Source organism: Electrophorus electricus, chromosome 13, assembly GCF_041902795.1.
Source record: "Electrophorus electricus isolate QZ-2024a chromosome 13, ASM4190279v1, whole genome shotgun sequence".
NCBI classification, from domain to species: Eukaryota; Metazoa; Chordata; class Actinopteri; order Gymnotiformes; family Gymnotidae; genus Electrophorus; species Electrophorus electricus.
Window position 1 is genome coordinate 19,736,948 of NC_137509.1, and position 15,817 is coordinate 19,752,764.

Sequence of the window (15,817 nt, forward strand, 5' to 3'; positions counted from 1 at the left end):
CACTTTAATTTACTGTCAAGATGACATGCTAGGATGTGAAATGCAGTGATTGATTAAAAAAACTATCTGTTAGCACCTGGGAATAGCAGATGCTGTAAGTTTTTGTTGCATCACTTTACTTTAATCTGCAACTGACAAGCTTGTATGTGAAGTGTACAGATTAAATAGAAATATTTTAGTACCAGGGAATAGCAGGTGCTGTAAGATTGTTTGCATCCCTTTAATTTATGTTCAATCTATCATGTTCAAATTTGAAGTGCAGTGAATAATTAGTGCCTCAGTATACCAGCTCCGTATTGTAAGCTTTTATTGCATCATTTAATTACATTCAAGATAACATTCTAGAATGTCAAGTGCAGGGATTAATAAAAAAAATTGTCAGATTGGTCTTTGATCATATTTGCTATGATTAGGCAATTTGAGTAAGTGTTTAAGGCTTACGGCCACACCAGCTTGAGAACGCCCAATCTCATCTGACCTTGGAAGCTAAGCAAGTTTGGGCCTGAATAGTACTGAGGTGGGACCCTACCTAGGAATACCAGGTGCTGTAAGCTTTTCTTGCATCACTTTAATTTACTTTCAAGCTGACATGCTCAAATGTGAAGTGCAGTGATTAATAAAAAAAACTATCTGTTAGCACCTGGGAATAGCAGATGCTGTAAGTTTTTTTTGCATCACTTTCATTTACTCTCCAACTCACATGCCTGAATGTGAAGTGCAGTGATTCCTCAAAAATCTATCTCTTAGCACCTTGGACTACGAGATGCTGTAAGATTCTCTTGCATCACTTTAATTTACTTTCAAGATGACATGCTAGGATGTGAAGTGCAGTGATTAATTAAAAAAACTATGTGTTAGCACCTGGGAATAGCAAATGCTGTAAGTTTTTGTTGCATCACTTTACTTTAATCTGCAACTGACAAGCTTGTATGTGAAGTGTACAGATTAAATAGAAATATTTTAGTACCAGGGAATAGCAGGTGCTGTAAGATTGTATTGCATCCCTTTAATTTATGTTCAAGCTATCATGTTCAAATTTGAAGTGCAGTGAATAATTAACTCAAACTATCTTTTAGCACCTGGGAATAGCAGATGCTGTAAGTTTTTGTTGCATCACTTTACTTTAATCTGCAACTGACAAGCTTGTATGTGAAGTGTACAGATTAAATAGAAATATTTTAGTACCAGGGAATAGCAGGTGCTGTAAGATTGTTTGCATCCCTTTAATTTATGTTCAATCTATCATGTTCAAATTTGAAGTGCAGTGAATAATTAGTGCCTCAGTATACCAGCTCCGTATTGTAAGCTTTTATTGCATCATTTAATTACATTCAAGATAACATTCTAGAATGTCAAGTGCAGGGATTAATAAAAAAAATTGTCAGATTGGTCTTTGATCATATTTGCTATGATTAGGCAATTTGAGTAAGTGTTTAAGGCTTACGGCCACACCAGCTTGAGAACGCCCAATCTCATCTGACCTTGGAAGCTAAGCAAGTTTGGGCCTGAATAGTACTGAGGTGGGACCCTACCTAGGAATACCAGGTGCTGTAAGCTTTTCTTGCATCACTTTAATTTACTTTCAAGCTGACATGCTCAAATGTGAAGTGCAGTGATTAATAAAAAAAACTATCTGTTAGCACCTGGGAATAGCAGATGCTGTAAGTTTTTTTTGCATCACTTTCATTTACTCTCCAACTCACATGCCTGAATGTGAAGTGCAGTGATTCCTCAAAAATCTATCTCTTAGCACCTTGGACTACGAGATGCTGTAAGATTCTCTTGCATCACTTTAATTTACTTTCAAGATGACATGCTAGGATGTGAAGTGCAGTGATTAATTAAAAAAACTATGTGTTAGCACCTGGGAATAGCAAATGCTGTAAGTTTTTGTTGCATCACTTTACTTTAATCTGCAACTGACAAGCTTGTATGTGAAGTGTACAGATTAAATAGAAATATTTTAGTACCAGGGAATAGCAGGTGCTGTAAGATTGTATTGCATCCCTTTAATTTATGTTCAAGCTATCATGTTCAAATTTGAAGTGCAGTGAATAATTAACTCAAACTATCTGTTAGCACCTGGGAATAGCAGATGCTGTAAGTTTTTTTTGCATCACTTTCATTTACTCTCCAACTCACATGCCTGAATGTGAAGTGCAGTGATTCATCAAAAAACTATATGTTAGCACATTGGACTACGAGATGCTGTAAGCTTCTCTTGCATCACTTTAATTTACTGTCAAGATGACATGCTAGGATGTGAAATGCAGTGATTAATTAAAAAAACTATCTGTTAGCACCTGGGAATAGCAGATGCTGTAAGTTTTTGTTGCATCACTTTACTTTAATCTGCAACTGACAAGCTTGTATGTGAAGTGTACAGATTAAATAGAAATATTTTAGTACCAGGGAATAGCAGGTGCTGTAAGATTGTTTGCATCCCTTTAATTTATGTTCAATCTATCATGTTCAAATTTGAAGTGCAGTGAATAATTAGTGCCTCAGTATACCAGCTCCGTATTGTAAGCTTTTATTGCATCATTTAATTACATTCAAGATAACATTCTAGAATGTCAAGTGCAGGGATTAATAAAAAAAATTGTCAGATTGGTCTTTGATCATATTTGCTATGATTAGGCAATTTGAGTAAGTGTTTAAGGCTTACGGCCACACCAGCTTGAGAACGCCCAATCTCATCTGACCTTGGAAGCTAAGCAAGTTTGGGCCTGAATAGTACTGAGGTGGGACCCTACCTAGGAATACCAGGTGCAGTAAGCTTTTCTTGCATCACTTTAATTTACTTTCAAGCTGACATGCTCAAATGTGAAGTGCAGTGATTAATAAAAAAAACTATCTGTTAGCACCTGGGAATAGCAGATGCTGTAAGTTTTTTTTGCATCACTTTCATTTACTCTCCAACTCACATGCCTGAATGTGAAGTGCAGTGATTCATCAAAAAACTATATGTTAGCACATTGGACTACGAGATGCTGTAAGCTTCTCTTGCATCACTTTAATTTACTGTCAAGATGACATGCTAGGATGTGAAATGCAGTGATTAATTAAAAAAACTATCTGTTAGCACCTGGGAATAGCAGATGCTGTAAGTTTTTGTTGCATCACTTTACTTTAATCTGCAACTGACAAGCTTGTATGTGAAGTGTACAGATTAAATAGAAATATTTTAGTACCAGGGAATAGCAGGTGCTGTAAGATTGTTTGCATCCCTTTAATTTATGTTCAATCTATCATGTTCAAATTTGAAGTGCAGTGAATAATTAGTGCCTCAGTATACCAGCTCCGTATTGTAAGCTTTTATTGCATCATTTAATTACATTCAAGATAACATTCTAGAATGTCAAGTGCAGGGATTAATAAAAAAAATTGTCAGATTGGTCTTTGATCATATTTGCTATGATTAGGCAATTTGAGTAAGTGTTTAAGGCTTACGGCCACACCAGCTTGAGAACGCCCAATCTCATCTGACCTTGGAAGCTAAGCAAGTTTGGGCCTGAATAGTACTGAGGTGGGACCCTACCTAGGAATACCAGGTGCTGTAAGCTTTTCTTGCATCACTTTAATTTACTTTCAAGCTGACATGCTCAAATGTGAAGTGCAGTGATTAATAAAAAAAACTATCTGTTAGCACCTGGGAATAGCAGATGCTGTAAGTTTTTTTTGCATCACTTTCATTTACTCTCCAACTCACATGCCTGAATGTGAAGTGCAGTGATTCCTCAAAAATCTATCTCTTAGCACCTTGGACTACGAGATGCTGTAAGATTCTCTTGCATCACTTTAATTTACTTTCAAGATGACATGCTAGGATGTGAAGTGCAGTGATTAATTAAAAAAACTATGTGTTAGCACCTGGGAATAGCAAATGCTGTAAGTTTTTGTTGCATCACTTTACTTTAATCTGCAACTGACAAGCTTGTATGTGAAGTGTACAGATTAAATAGAAATATTTTAGTACCAGGGAATAGCAGGTGCTGTAAGATTGTATTGCATCCCTTTAATTTATGTTCAAGCTATCATGTTCAAATTTGAAGTGCAGTGAATAATTAACTCAAACTATCTGTTAGCACCTGGGAATAGCAGATGCTGTAAGTTTTTTTTGCATCACTTTCATTTACTCTCCAACTCACATGCCTGAATGTGAAGTGCAGTGATTCATCAAAAAACTATATGTTAGCACATTGGACTACGAGATGCTGTAAGCTTCTCTTGCATCACTTTAATTTACTGTCAAGATGACATGCTAGGATGTGAAATGCAGTGATTAATTAAAAAAACTATCTGTTAGCACCTGGGAATAGCAGATGCTGTAAGTTTTTGTTGCATCACTTTACTTTAATCTGCAACTGACAAGCTTGTATGTGAAGTGTACAGATTAAATAGAAATATTTTAGTACCAGGGAATAGCAGGTGCTGTAAGATTGTTTGCATCCCTTTAATTTATGTTCAATCTATCATGTTCAAATTTGAAGTGCAGTGAATAATTAGTGCCTCAGTATACCAGCTCCGTATTGTAAGCTTTTATTGCATCATTTAATTACATTCAAGATAACATTCTAGAATGTCAAGTGCAGGGATTAATAAAAAAAATTGTCAGATTGGTCTTTGATCATATTTGCTATGATTAGGCAATTTGAGTAAGTGTTTAAGGCTTACGGCCACACCAGCTTGAGAACGCCCAATCTCATCTGACCTTGGAAGCTAAGCAAGTTTGGGCCTGAATAGTACTGAGGTGGGACCCTACCTAGGAATACCAGGTGCAGTAAGCTTTTCTTGCATCACTTTAATTTACTTTCAAGCTGACATGCTCAAATGTGAAGTGCAGTGATTAATAAAAAAAACTATCTGTTAGCACCTGGGAATAGCAGATGCTGTAAGTTTTTTTTGCATCACTTTCATTTACTCTCCAACTCACATGCCTGAATGTGAAGTGCAGTGATTCATCAAAAAACTATATGTTAGCACATTGGACTACGAGATGCTGTAAGCTTCTCTTGCATCACTTTAATTTACTGTCAAGATGACATGCTAGGATGTGAAATGCAGTGATTAATTAAAAAAACTATCTGTTAGCACCTGGGAATAGCAGATGCTGTAAGTTTTTGTTGCATCACTTTACTTTAATCTGCAACTGACAAGCTTGTATGTGAAGTGTACAGATTAAATAGAAATATTTTAGTACCAGGGAATAGCAGGTGCTGTAAGATTGTTTGCATCCCTTTAATTTATGTTCAATCTATCATGTTCAAATTTGAAGTGCAGTGAATAATTAGTGCCTCAGTATACCAGCTCCGTATTGTAAGCTTTTATTGCATCATTTAATTACATTCAAGATAACATTCTAGAATGTCAAGTGCAGGGATTAATAAAAAAAATTGTCAGATTGGTCTTTGATCATATTTGCTATGATTAGGCAATTTGAGTAAGTGTTTAAGGCTTACGGCCACACCAGCTTGAGAACGCCCAATCTCATCTGACCTTGGAAGCTAAGCAAGTTTGGGCCTGAATAGTACTGAGGTGGGACCCTACCTAGGAATACCAGGTGCTGTAAGCTTTTCTTGCATCACTTTAATTTACTTTCAAGCTGACATGCTCAAATGTGAAGTGCAGTGATTAATAAAAAAAACTATCTGTTAGCACCTGGGAATAGCAGATGCTGTAAGTTTTTTTTGCATCACTTTCATTTACTCTCCAACTCACATGCCTGAATGTGAAGTGCAGTGATTCCTCAAAAATCTATCTGTTAGCACCTTGGACTACGAGATGCTGTAAGCTTCTCTTGCATCACTTTAATTTACTTTCAAGATGACATGCTAGGATGTGAAGTGCAGTGATTAATTAAAAAAACTATCTGTTAGCACCTGGGAATAGCAAATGCTGTAAGTTTTTGTTGCATCACTTTACTTTAATCTGCAACTGACAAGCTTGTATGTGAAGTGTACAGATTAAATAGAAATATTTTAGTACCAGGGAATAGCAGGTGCTGTAAGATTGTATTGCATCCCTTTAATTTATGTTCAAGCTATCATGTTCAAATTTGAAGTGCAGTGAATAATTAACTCAAACTATCTGTTAGCACCTGGGAATAGCAGATGCTGTAAGTTTTTTTTGCATCACTTTCATTTACTCTCCAACTCACATGCCTGAATGTGAAGTGCAGTGATTCATCAAAAAACTATATGTTAGCACATTGGACTACGAGATGCTGTAAGCTTCTCTTGCATCACTTTAATTTACTGTCAAGATGACATGCTAGGATGTGAAATGCAGTGATTAATTAAAAAAACTATCTGTTAGCACCTGGGAATAGCAGATGCTGTAAGTTTTTGTTGCATCACTTTACTTTAATCTGCAACTGACAAGCTTGTATGTGAAGTGTACAGATTAAATAGAAATATTTTAGTACCAGGGAATAGCAGGTGCTGTAAGATTGTTTGCATCCCTTTAATTTATGTTCAATCTATCATGTTCAAATTTGAAGTGCAGTGAATAATTAGTGCCTCAGTATACCAGCTCCGTATTGTAAGCTTTTATTGCATCATTTAATTACATTCAAGATAACATTCTAGAATGTCAAGTGCAGGGATTAATAAAAAAAATTGTCAGATTGGTCTTTGATCATATTTGCTATGATTAGGCAATTTGAGTAAGTGTTTAAGGCTTACGGCCACACCAGCTTGAGAACGCCCAATCTCATCTGACCTTGGAAGCTAAGCAAGTTTGGGCCTGAATAGTACTGAGGTGGGACCCTACCTAGGAATACCAGGTGCTGTAAGCTTTTCTTGCATCACTTTAATTTACTTTCAAGCTGACATGCTCAAATGTGAAGTGCAGTGATTAATAAAAAAAACTATCTGTTAGCACCTGGGAATAGCAGATGCTGTAAGTTTTTTTTGCATCACTTTCATTTACTCTCCAACTCACATGCCTGAATGTGAAGTGCAGTGATTCCTCAAAAATCTATCTGTTAGCACCTTGGACTACGAGATGCTGTAAGCTTCTCTTGCATCACTTTAATTTACTTTCAAGATGACATGCTAGGATGTGAAGTGCAGTGATTAATTAAAAAAACTATCTGTTAGCACCTGGGAATAGCAAATGCTGTAAGTTTTTGTTGCATCACTTTACTTTAATCTGCAACTGACAAGCTTGTATGTGAAGTGTACAGATTAAATAGAAATATTTTAGTACCAGGGAATAGCAGGTGCTGTAAGATTGTATTGCATCCCTTTAATTTATGTTCAAGCTATCATGTTCAAATTTGAAGTGCAGTGAATAATTAACTCAAACTATCTGTTAGCACCTGGGAATAGCAGATGCTGTAAGTTTTTTTTGCATCACTTTCATTTACTCTCCAACTCACATGCCTGAATGTGAAGTGCAGTGATTCATCAAAAAACTATATGTTAGCACATTGGACTACGAGATGCTGTAAGCTTCTCTTGCATCACTTTAATTTACTGTCAAGATGACATGCTAGGATGTGAAATGCAGTGATTAATTAAAAAAACTATCTGTTAGCACCTGGGAATAGCAGATGCTGTAAGTTTTTGTTGCATCACTTTACTTTAATCTGCAACTGACAAGCTTGTATGTGAAGTGTACAGATTAAATAGAAATATTTTAGTACCAGGGAATAGCAGGTGCTGTAAGATTGTATTGCATCCCTTTAATTTATGTTCAAGCTATCATGTTCAAATTTGAAGTGCAATGAATAATTAACTCAAACTATCTGTTAGCACCTGGGAATAGCAGATGCTGTAAGTTTTTTTTGCATCACTTTCATTTACTCTCCAACTCACATGCCTGAATGTGAAGTGCAGTGATTCATCAAAAAACTATATGTTAGCACATTGGACTACGAGATGCTGTAAGCTTCTCTTGCATCACTTTAATTTACTGTCAAGATGACATGCTAGGATGTGAAATGCAGTGATTAATTAAAAAAACTATCTGTTAGCACCTGGGAATAGCAGATGCTGTAAGTTTTTGTTGCATCACTTTACTTTAATCTGCAACTGACAAGCTTGTATGTGAAGTGTACAGATTAAATAGAAATATTTTAGTACCAGGGAATAGCAGGTGCTGTAAGATTGTTTGCATCCCTTTAATTTATGTTCAAGCTATCATGTTCAAATTTGAAGTGCAGTGAATAATTAGTGCCTCCGTATGCCAGCTCCGTATTGTAAGCTTTTATTGCATCATTTAATTACATTCAAGATAACATTCTAGAATGTCAAGTGCAGGGATTAATAAAAAAAATTGTCAGATTGGTCTTTGATCATATTTGCTATGATTAGGCAATTTGAGTAAGTGTTTAAGGCTTACGGCCACACCAGCTTAAGAACGCCCAATCTCATCTGACCTTGGAAGCTAAGCAAGTTTGGGCCTGAATAGTACTGAGGTGGGACCCTACCTAGGAATACCAGGTGCTGTAAGATTGTATTGCATCCCTTTAATTTATGTTCAAGCTATCATGTTCAAATTTGAAGTGCAGTGAATAATTAACTCAAACTATCTGTTAGCACCTGGGAATAGCAGATGCTGTAAGTTTTTTTTGCATCACTTTCATTTACTCTCCAACTCACATGCCTGAATGTGAAGTGCAGTGATTCCTCAAAAATCTATCTGTTAGCACCTTGGACTACGAGATGCTGTAAGCTTCTCTTGCATCACTTTAATTTACTTTCAAGATGACATGCTAGGATGTGAAGTGCAGTGATTAATTAAAAAAAACTATCTGTTAGCACCTGGGAATAGCAGATGCTGTAAGTTTTTGTTGCATCACTTTACTTTAATCTACAACTGACAAGCTTGTATGTGAAGTGTACAGATTAAATAGAAATATTTTAGTACCAGGGAATAGCAGGTGCTGTAAGATTGTTTGCATCCCTTTAATTTATGTTCAATCTATCATGTTCAAATTTGAAGTGCAGTGAATAATTAGTGCCTCAGTATACCAGCTCCGTATTGTAAGCTTTTATTGGATCATTTAATTACATTCAAGATAACATTCTAGAATGTCAAGTGCAGGGATTAATAAAAAAAATTGTCAGATTGGTCTTTGATCATATTTGCTATGATTAGGCAATTTGAGTAAGTGTTTAACGCTTACGGCCACACCAGCTTGAGAACGCCCAATCTCATCTGACCTTGGAAGCTAAGCAAGTTTGGGCGTGAATAGTACTGAGGTGGGACCCTACCTAGGAATACCAGGTGCTGTAAGCTTTTCTTGCATCACTTTAATTTACTTTCAAGCTGACATGCTCAAATGTGAAGTGCAGTGATTAATAAAAAAAACTATCTGTTAGCACCTGGGAATAGCAGATGCTGTAAGTTTTTTTTGCATCACTTTCATTTACTCTCCAACTCACATGCCTGAATGTGAAGTGCAGTGATTCCTCAAAAATCTATCTGTTAGCACCTTGGACTACGAGATGCTGTAAGCTTCTCTTGCATCACTTTAATTTACTTTCAAGATGACATGCTAGGATGTGAAGTGCAGTGATTAATTAAAAAAACTATCTGTTAGCACCTGGGAATAGCAAATGCTGTAAGTTTTTGTTGCATCACTTTACTTTAATCTGCAACTGACAAGCTTGTATGTGAAGTGTACAGATTAAATAGAAATATTTTAGTACCAGGGAATAGCAGGTGCTGTAAGATTGTATTGCATCCCTTTAATTTATGTTCAAGCTATCATGTTCAAATTTGAAGTGCAGTGAATAATTAACTCAAACTATCTGTTAGCACCTGGGAATAGCAGATGCTGTAAGTTTTTTTTGCATCACTTTCATTTACTCTCCAACTCACATGCCTGAATGTGAAGTGCAGTGATTCCTCAAAAATCTATCTGTTAGCACCTTGGACTACGAGATGCTGTAAGCTTCTCTTGCATCACTTTAATTTACTTTCAAGATGACATGCTAGGATGTGAAGTGCAGTGATTAATTATAAAAACTATCTGTTAGCACCTGGGAATAGCAAATGCTGTAAGTTTTTGTTGCATCACTTTACTTTAATCTGCAACTGACAAGCTTGTATGTGAAGTGTACAGATTAAATAGAAATATTTTAGTACCAGGGAATAGCAGGTGCTGTAAGATTGTTTGCATCCCTTTAATTTATGTTCAAGCTATCATGTTCAAATTTGAAGTGCAGTGAATAATTAGTGCCTCAGTATACCAGCTCCGTATTGTAAGCTTTTATTGCATCATTTAATTACATTCAAGATAACATTCTAGAATGTCAAGTGCAGGGATTAATAAAAAAAATTGTCAGATTGGTCTTTGATCATATTTGCTATGATTAGGCAATTTGAGTAAGTGTTTAAGGCTTACGGCCACACCAGCTTGAGAACGCCCAATCTCATCTGACCTTGGAAGCTAAGCAAGTTTGGGCCTGAATAGTACTGAGGTGGGACCCTACCTAGGAATACCAGGTGCTGTAAGCTTTTCTTGCATCACTTTAATTTACTTTCAAGCTGACATGCTCAAATGTGAAGTGCAGTGATTAATAAAAAAAACTATCTGTTAGCACCTGGGAATAGCAGATGCTGTAAGTTTTTTTTGCATCACTTTCATTTACTCTCCAACTCACATGCCTGAATGTGAAGTGCAGTGATTCCTCAAAAATCTATCTGTTAGCACCTTGGACTACGAGATGCTGTAAGCTTCTCTTGCATCACTTTAATTTACTTTCAAGATGACATGCTAGGATGTGAAGTGCAGTGATTAATTAAAAAAACTATCTGTTAGCACCTGGGAATAGCAGATGCTGTAAGTTTTTGTTGCATCACTTTACTTTAATCTGCAACTGACAAGCTTGTATGTGAAGTGTACAGATTAAATAGAAATATTTTAGTACCAGGGAATAGCAGGTGCTGTAAGATTGTTTGCATCCCTTTAATTTATGTTCAAGCTATCATGTTCAAATTTGAAGTGCAGTGAATAATTAGTGCCTCCGTATACCAGCTCCGTATTGTAAGCTTTTATTGCATCATTTAATTACATTCAAGATAACATTCTAGAATGTCAAGTGCAGGGATTAATAAAAAAAATTGTCAGATTGGTCTTTGATCATATTTGCTATGATTAGGGAATTTGAGTAAGTGTTTAAGGCTTACGGCCACACCAGCTTGAGAACGCCCAATCTCATCTGACCTTGGAAGCTAAGCAAGTTTGGGCCTGAATAGTACTGAGGTGGGACCCTACCTAGGAATACCAGGTGCTGTAAGCTTTCCTTGCATCACTTTAATTTACTTTCAAGCTGACATGCTCAAATGTGAAGTGCAGTGATTAATAAAAAAAACTATCTGTTAGCACATTGGACTACGAGATGCTGTAAGCTTCTCTTGCATCACTTTAATTTACTGTCAAGATGACATGCTAGGATGTGAAATGCAGTGATTAATTAAAAAAACTATCTGTTAGCACCTGGGAATAGCAGATGCTGTAAGTTTTTGTTGCATCACTTTACTTTAATCTGCAACTGACAAGCTTGTATGTGAAGTGTACAGATTAAATAGAAATATTTTAGTACCAGGGAATAGCAGGTGCTGTAAGATTGTTTGCATCCCTTTAATTTATGTTCAAGCTATCATGTTCAAATTTGAAGTGCAGTGAATAATTAGTGCCTCCGTATACCAGCTCCGTATTGTAAGCTTTTATTGCATCATTTAATTACATTCAAGATAACATTCTAGAATGTCAATTGCAGGGATTAATAAAAAAAATTGTCAGATTGGTCTTTGATCATATTTGCTATGATTAGGCAATTTGAGTAAGTGTTTAAGTCTTACGGCCACACCAGCTTGAGAACGCCCAATCTCATCTGACCTTGGAAGCTAAGCAAGTTTGGGCCTGAATAGTACTGAGGTGGGACCCTACCTAGGAATACCAGGTGCTGTAAGCTTTTCTTGCATCACTTTAATTTACTTTCAAGCTGACATGCTCAAATGTGAAGTGCAGTGATTAATAAAAAAAACTATCTGTTAGCACCTGGGAATAGCAGATGCTGTAAGTTTTTTTTGCATGACTTTCATTTACTCTCCAACTCACATGCCTGAATGTGAAGTGCAGTGATTCCTCAAAAATCTATCTGTTAGCACCTTGGACTACGAGATGCTGTAAGCTTCTCTTGCATCACTTTAATTTACTTTCAAGATGACATGCTAGGATGTGAAGTGCAGTGATTAATTAAAAAAACTATCTGTTAGCACCTGGGAATAGCAAATGCTGTAAGTTTTTGTTGCATCACTTTACTTTAATCTGCAACTGACAAGCTTGTATGTGAAGTGTACAGATTAAATAGAAATATTTTAGTACCAGGGAATAGCAGGTGCTGTAAGATTGTATTGCATCCCTTTAATTTATGTTCAAGCTATCATGTTCAAATTTGAAGTGCAGTGAATAATTAACTCAAACTATCTGTTAGCACCTGGGAATAGCAGATGCTGTAAGTTTTTTTTGCATCACTTTCATTTACTCTCCAACTCACATGCCTGAATGTGAAGTGTAGTGATTCATCAAAAAACTATATGTTAGCACATTGGACTACGAGATGCTGTAAGCTTCTCTTGCATCACTTTAATTTACTGTCAAGATGACATGCTAGGATGTGAAATGCAGTGATTAATTAAAAAAACTATCTGTTAGCACCTGGGAATAGCAGATGCTGTAAGTTTTTGTTGCATCACTTTACTTTAATCTGCAACTGACAAGCTTGTATGTGAAGTGTACAGATTAAATAGAAATATTTTAGTACCAGGGAATAGCAGGTGCTGTAAGATTGTTTGGATCCCTTTAATTTATGTTCAAGCTATCATGTTCAAATTTGAAGTGCAGTGAATAATTAGTGCCTCCGTATACCAGCTCCGTATTGTAAGCTTTTATTGCATCATTTAATTACATTCAAGATAACATTCTAGAACGTCAAGTGCAGGGATTAATAAAAAAAATTGTCAGATTGGTCTTTGATCATATTTGCTATGATTAGGCAATTTGAGTAAGTGTTTAAGGCTTACGGCCACACCAGTTTGAGCAAGCCCAATCTCATCTGACCTTGGAAGCTAAGCAAGTTTGGGCCTGGATACTACTGAGGTGGGACCCTACCTAGGAATACCAGGTGCTGTAAGCTTTTCTTGCATCACTTTAATTTACTTTCAAGCTGACATGCTCAAATGTGAAGTGCAGTGATTAATAAAAAAAACTATCTGTTAGCACCTGGGAATAGCAGATGCTGTAAGTTTTTTTTGCATCACTTTCATTTACTCTCCAACTCACGTGCCTGAATGTGAAGTGCAGTGATTCATTAAAAAACTGTCTGTTAGTTCCTCCGTATACCAGATGTTGTAAGCTTTTATTGCATCATTTAATTTACATTCAAGATAACATTCTAGAACGTCAAGTGCAGGGATTAATAAAAAAAATTGTCAGATTGGTCTTTGATCATATTTGCTATGATTAGGCAATTTGAGTAAGTGTTTAAGGCTTACGGCCACACCAGTTTGAGCAAGCCCAATCTCATCTGACCTTGGAAGCTAAGCAAGTTTGGGCCTGGATACTACTGAGGTGGGACCCTACCTAGGAATACCAGGTGCTGTAAGCTTTTCTTGCATCACTTTAATTTACTTTCAAGCTGACATGCTCAAATGTGAAGTGCAGTGATTAATAAAAAAAACTATCTGTTAGCACCTGGGAATAGCAGATGCTGTAAGTTTTTTTTGCATCACTTTCATTTACTCTCCAACTCACGTGCCTGAATGTGAAGTGCAGTGATTCATTAAAAAACTGTCTGTTAGTTCCTCCGTATACCAGATGTTGTAAGCTTTTATTGCATCATTTAATTTACATTCAAGATAACATTCTAGAATGTCAATTGCAGGGATTAATAAAAAAAATTGTCAGATTGGTCTTTGATCATATTTGCTATGATTAGGCAATTTGAGTAAGTGTTTAAGGCTTATGGCCACACCAGTTTGAGAATTCCCAATCTCATCTGACCTTGGAAGCTAAGCAAGTTTGGGCCTGGATAGTACTGAGGTGGGACCCTACCTAGGAATACCAGGTGCTGTAAGCTTTTCTTGCATCACTTTAATTTACTTTCAAGCTGACATGCTCAAATGTGAAGTGCAGTGATTAATAAAAAAAACTATCTGTTAGCACCTGGGAATAGCAGATGCTGTAAGTTTTTTTTGCATCACTTTCATTTACTCTCCAACTCACATGCCTGAATGTGAAGTGCAGTGATTCATCAAAAAACTGTCTGTTAGTGCCTCCGTATACCAGATGTTGTAAGCTTTTATTGCATCATTTAATTTACATTCAAGATAACATTCTAGAATGTCAAGTGCAGGGATTAATAAAAAAAATTGTCAGATTGGTCTTTGATCATATTTGCTATGATTAGGCAATTTGAGTAAGTGTTTAAGGCTTACGGCCACACCAGTTTGAGCAAGCCCAATCTCATCTGACCTTGGAAGCTAAGCAAGTTTGGGCCTGGATACTACTGAGGTGGGACCCTACCTAGGAATACCAGGTGCTGTAAGCTTTTCTTGCATCACTTTAATTTACTTTCAAGCTGACATGCTCAAATGTGATGTGCAGTGATTAATAAAAAAAAACTATCTGTTAGCACCTGGGAATAGCAGATGCTGTAAGTTTTTTTTGCATCACTTTCATTTACTCTCCAACTCACATGCCTGAATGTGAAGTGCAGTGATTCCTCAAAAATCTATCTGTTAGCACCTTGGACTACGAGATGCTGTAAGCTTCTCTTGCATCCCTTCAATTTACTTTCAAGATGACATGCTAGGATGTGAAGTGCAGTGATTAATTAAAAAAACTATCTGTTAGCACCTGGGAATAGCAAATGCTGTAAGTTTTTGTTGCATCACTTTACTTTAATCTGCAACTGACAAGCTTGTATGTGAAGTGTACAGATTAAATAGAAATATTTTAGTACCAGGGAATAGCAGGTGCTGTAAGATTGTATTGCATCCCTTTAATTTATGTTCAAGCTATCATGTTCAAATTTGAAGTGCAGTGAATAATTAACTCAAACTATCTGTTAGCACCTGGGAATAGCAGATGCTGTAAGTTTTTTTTGCATCACTTTCATTTACTCTCCAACCTACATGCCTGAATGTGAAGTGCAGTGATTCATCAAAAAACTATATGTTAGCACATTGGACTACGAGATGCTGTAAGCTTCTCTTGCATCACTTTAATTTACTGTCAAGATGACATGCTAGGATGTGAAATGCAGTGATTAATTAAAAAAACTATCTGTTAGCACCTGGGAATAGCAGATGCTGTAAGTTTTTGTTGCATCACTTTACTTTAATCTGCAACTGACAAGCTTGTATGTGAAGTGTACAGATTAAATAGAAATATTTTAGTACCAGGGAATAGCAGGTGCTGTAAGATTGTTTGCATCCCTTTAATTTATGTTCAAGCTATCATGTTCAAATTTGAAGTGCAGTGAATAATTAGTGCCTCAGTATACCAGCTCCGTATTGTAAGCTTTTATTGCATCATTTAATTACATTCAAGATAACATTCTAGAATGTCAAGTGCAGGGATTAATAAAAAAAATTGTCAGATTGGTCTTTGATCATATTTGCTATGATTAGGCAATTTGAGTAAGTGTTTAAGGCTTACGGCCACACCAGCTTGAGAACGCCCAATCTCATCTGATCTTGGAAGCTAAGCAAGTTTGGGCCTGAATAGTACTGAGGTGGGACCCTACCTAGGAATACCAGGTGCTGTAAGCTTTTCTTGCATCACTTTAATTTA

The 15,817-nt window shown here is 36.4% G+C and overlaps 1 non-coding gene and 16 pseudogenes across 1 annotated transcript; all 17 read left to right on the forward strand.

Annotated features, from left to right (window-relative positions):
* Window positions 1-435: 435 nt before the first annotated feature.
* Window positions 436-554, forward strand: LOC145646418 (5S ribosomal RNA; annotated as a pseudogene).
* An 884-nt stretch (window positions 555-1,438) lies between these two features.
* On the forward strand, window positions 1,439-1,557 carry LOC145646419 (5S ribosomal RNA; annotated as a pseudogene).
* Window positions 1,558-2,662: 1,105 nt separating this feature from the next.
* LOC145648949 (5S ribosomal RNA) lies at window positions 2,663-2,781 on the forward strand (annotated as a pseudogene).
* A 666-nt stretch (window positions 2,782-3,447) lies between these two features.
* Window positions 3,448-3,566, forward strand: LOC145646420 (5S ribosomal RNA; annotated as a pseudogene).
* A 1,105-nt stretch (window positions 3,567-4,671) lies between these two features.
* On the forward strand, window positions 4,672-4,790 carry LOC145648950 (5S ribosomal RNA; annotated as a pseudogene).
* A 666-nt stretch (window positions 4,791-5,456) lies between these two features.
* LOC145646421 (5S ribosomal RNA) lies at window positions 5,457-5,575 on the forward strand (annotated as a pseudogene).
* A 1,105-nt stretch (window positions 5,576-6,680) lies between these two features.
* On the forward strand, window positions 6,681-6,799 carry LOC145646422 (5S ribosomal RNA; annotated as a pseudogene).
* A 1,544-nt stretch (window positions 6,800-8,343) lies between these two features.
* LOC145650080 (5S ribosomal RNA) lies at window positions 8,344-8,462 on the forward strand (annotated as a pseudogene).
* Window positions 8,463-9,130: 668 nt separating this feature from the next.
* LOC145649512 (5S ribosomal RNA) lies at window positions 9,131-9,249 on the forward strand (annotated as a pseudogene).
* A 1,105-nt stretch (window positions 9,250-10,354) lies between these two features.
* LOC145646423 (5S ribosomal RNA) lies at window positions 10,355-10,473 on the forward strand (annotated as a pseudogene).
* A 666-nt stretch (window positions 10,474-11,139) lies between these two features.
* Window positions 11,140-11,258, forward strand: LOC145646424 (5S ribosomal RNA; annotated as a pseudogene).
* A 556-nt stretch (window positions 11,259-11,814) lies between these two features.
* LOC145648136 (5S ribosomal RNA) lies at window positions 11,815-11,933 on the forward strand (annotated as a pseudogene).
* Window positions 11,934-13,038: 1,105 nt separating this feature from the next.
* LOC145643609 (5S ribosomal RNA) lies at window positions 13,039-13,157 on the forward strand (annotated as a pseudogene).
* Window positions 13,158-13,509: 352 nt separating this feature from the next.
* LOC145643610 (5S ribosomal RNA) lies at window positions 13,510-13,628 on the forward strand (annotated as a pseudogene).
* Window positions 13,629-13,980: 352 nt separating this feature from the next.
* Window positions 13,981-14,099, forward strand: LOC145649198 (5S ribosomal RNA; annotated as a pseudogene).
* A 352-nt stretch (window positions 14,100-14,451) lies between these two features.
* On the forward strand, window positions 14,452-14,570 carry LOC145643611 (5S ribosomal RNA; annotated as a pseudogene).
* Window positions 14,571-15,676: 1,106 nt separating this feature from the next.
* On the forward strand, window positions 15,677-15,795 carry LOC145647163 (5S ribosomal RNA). The gene has a single exon (XR_014116290.1). It is a non-coding gene; the product is annotated as a 5S ribosomal RNA (ribosomal RNA).
* Window positions 15,796-15,817: the final 22 nt, after the last annotated feature.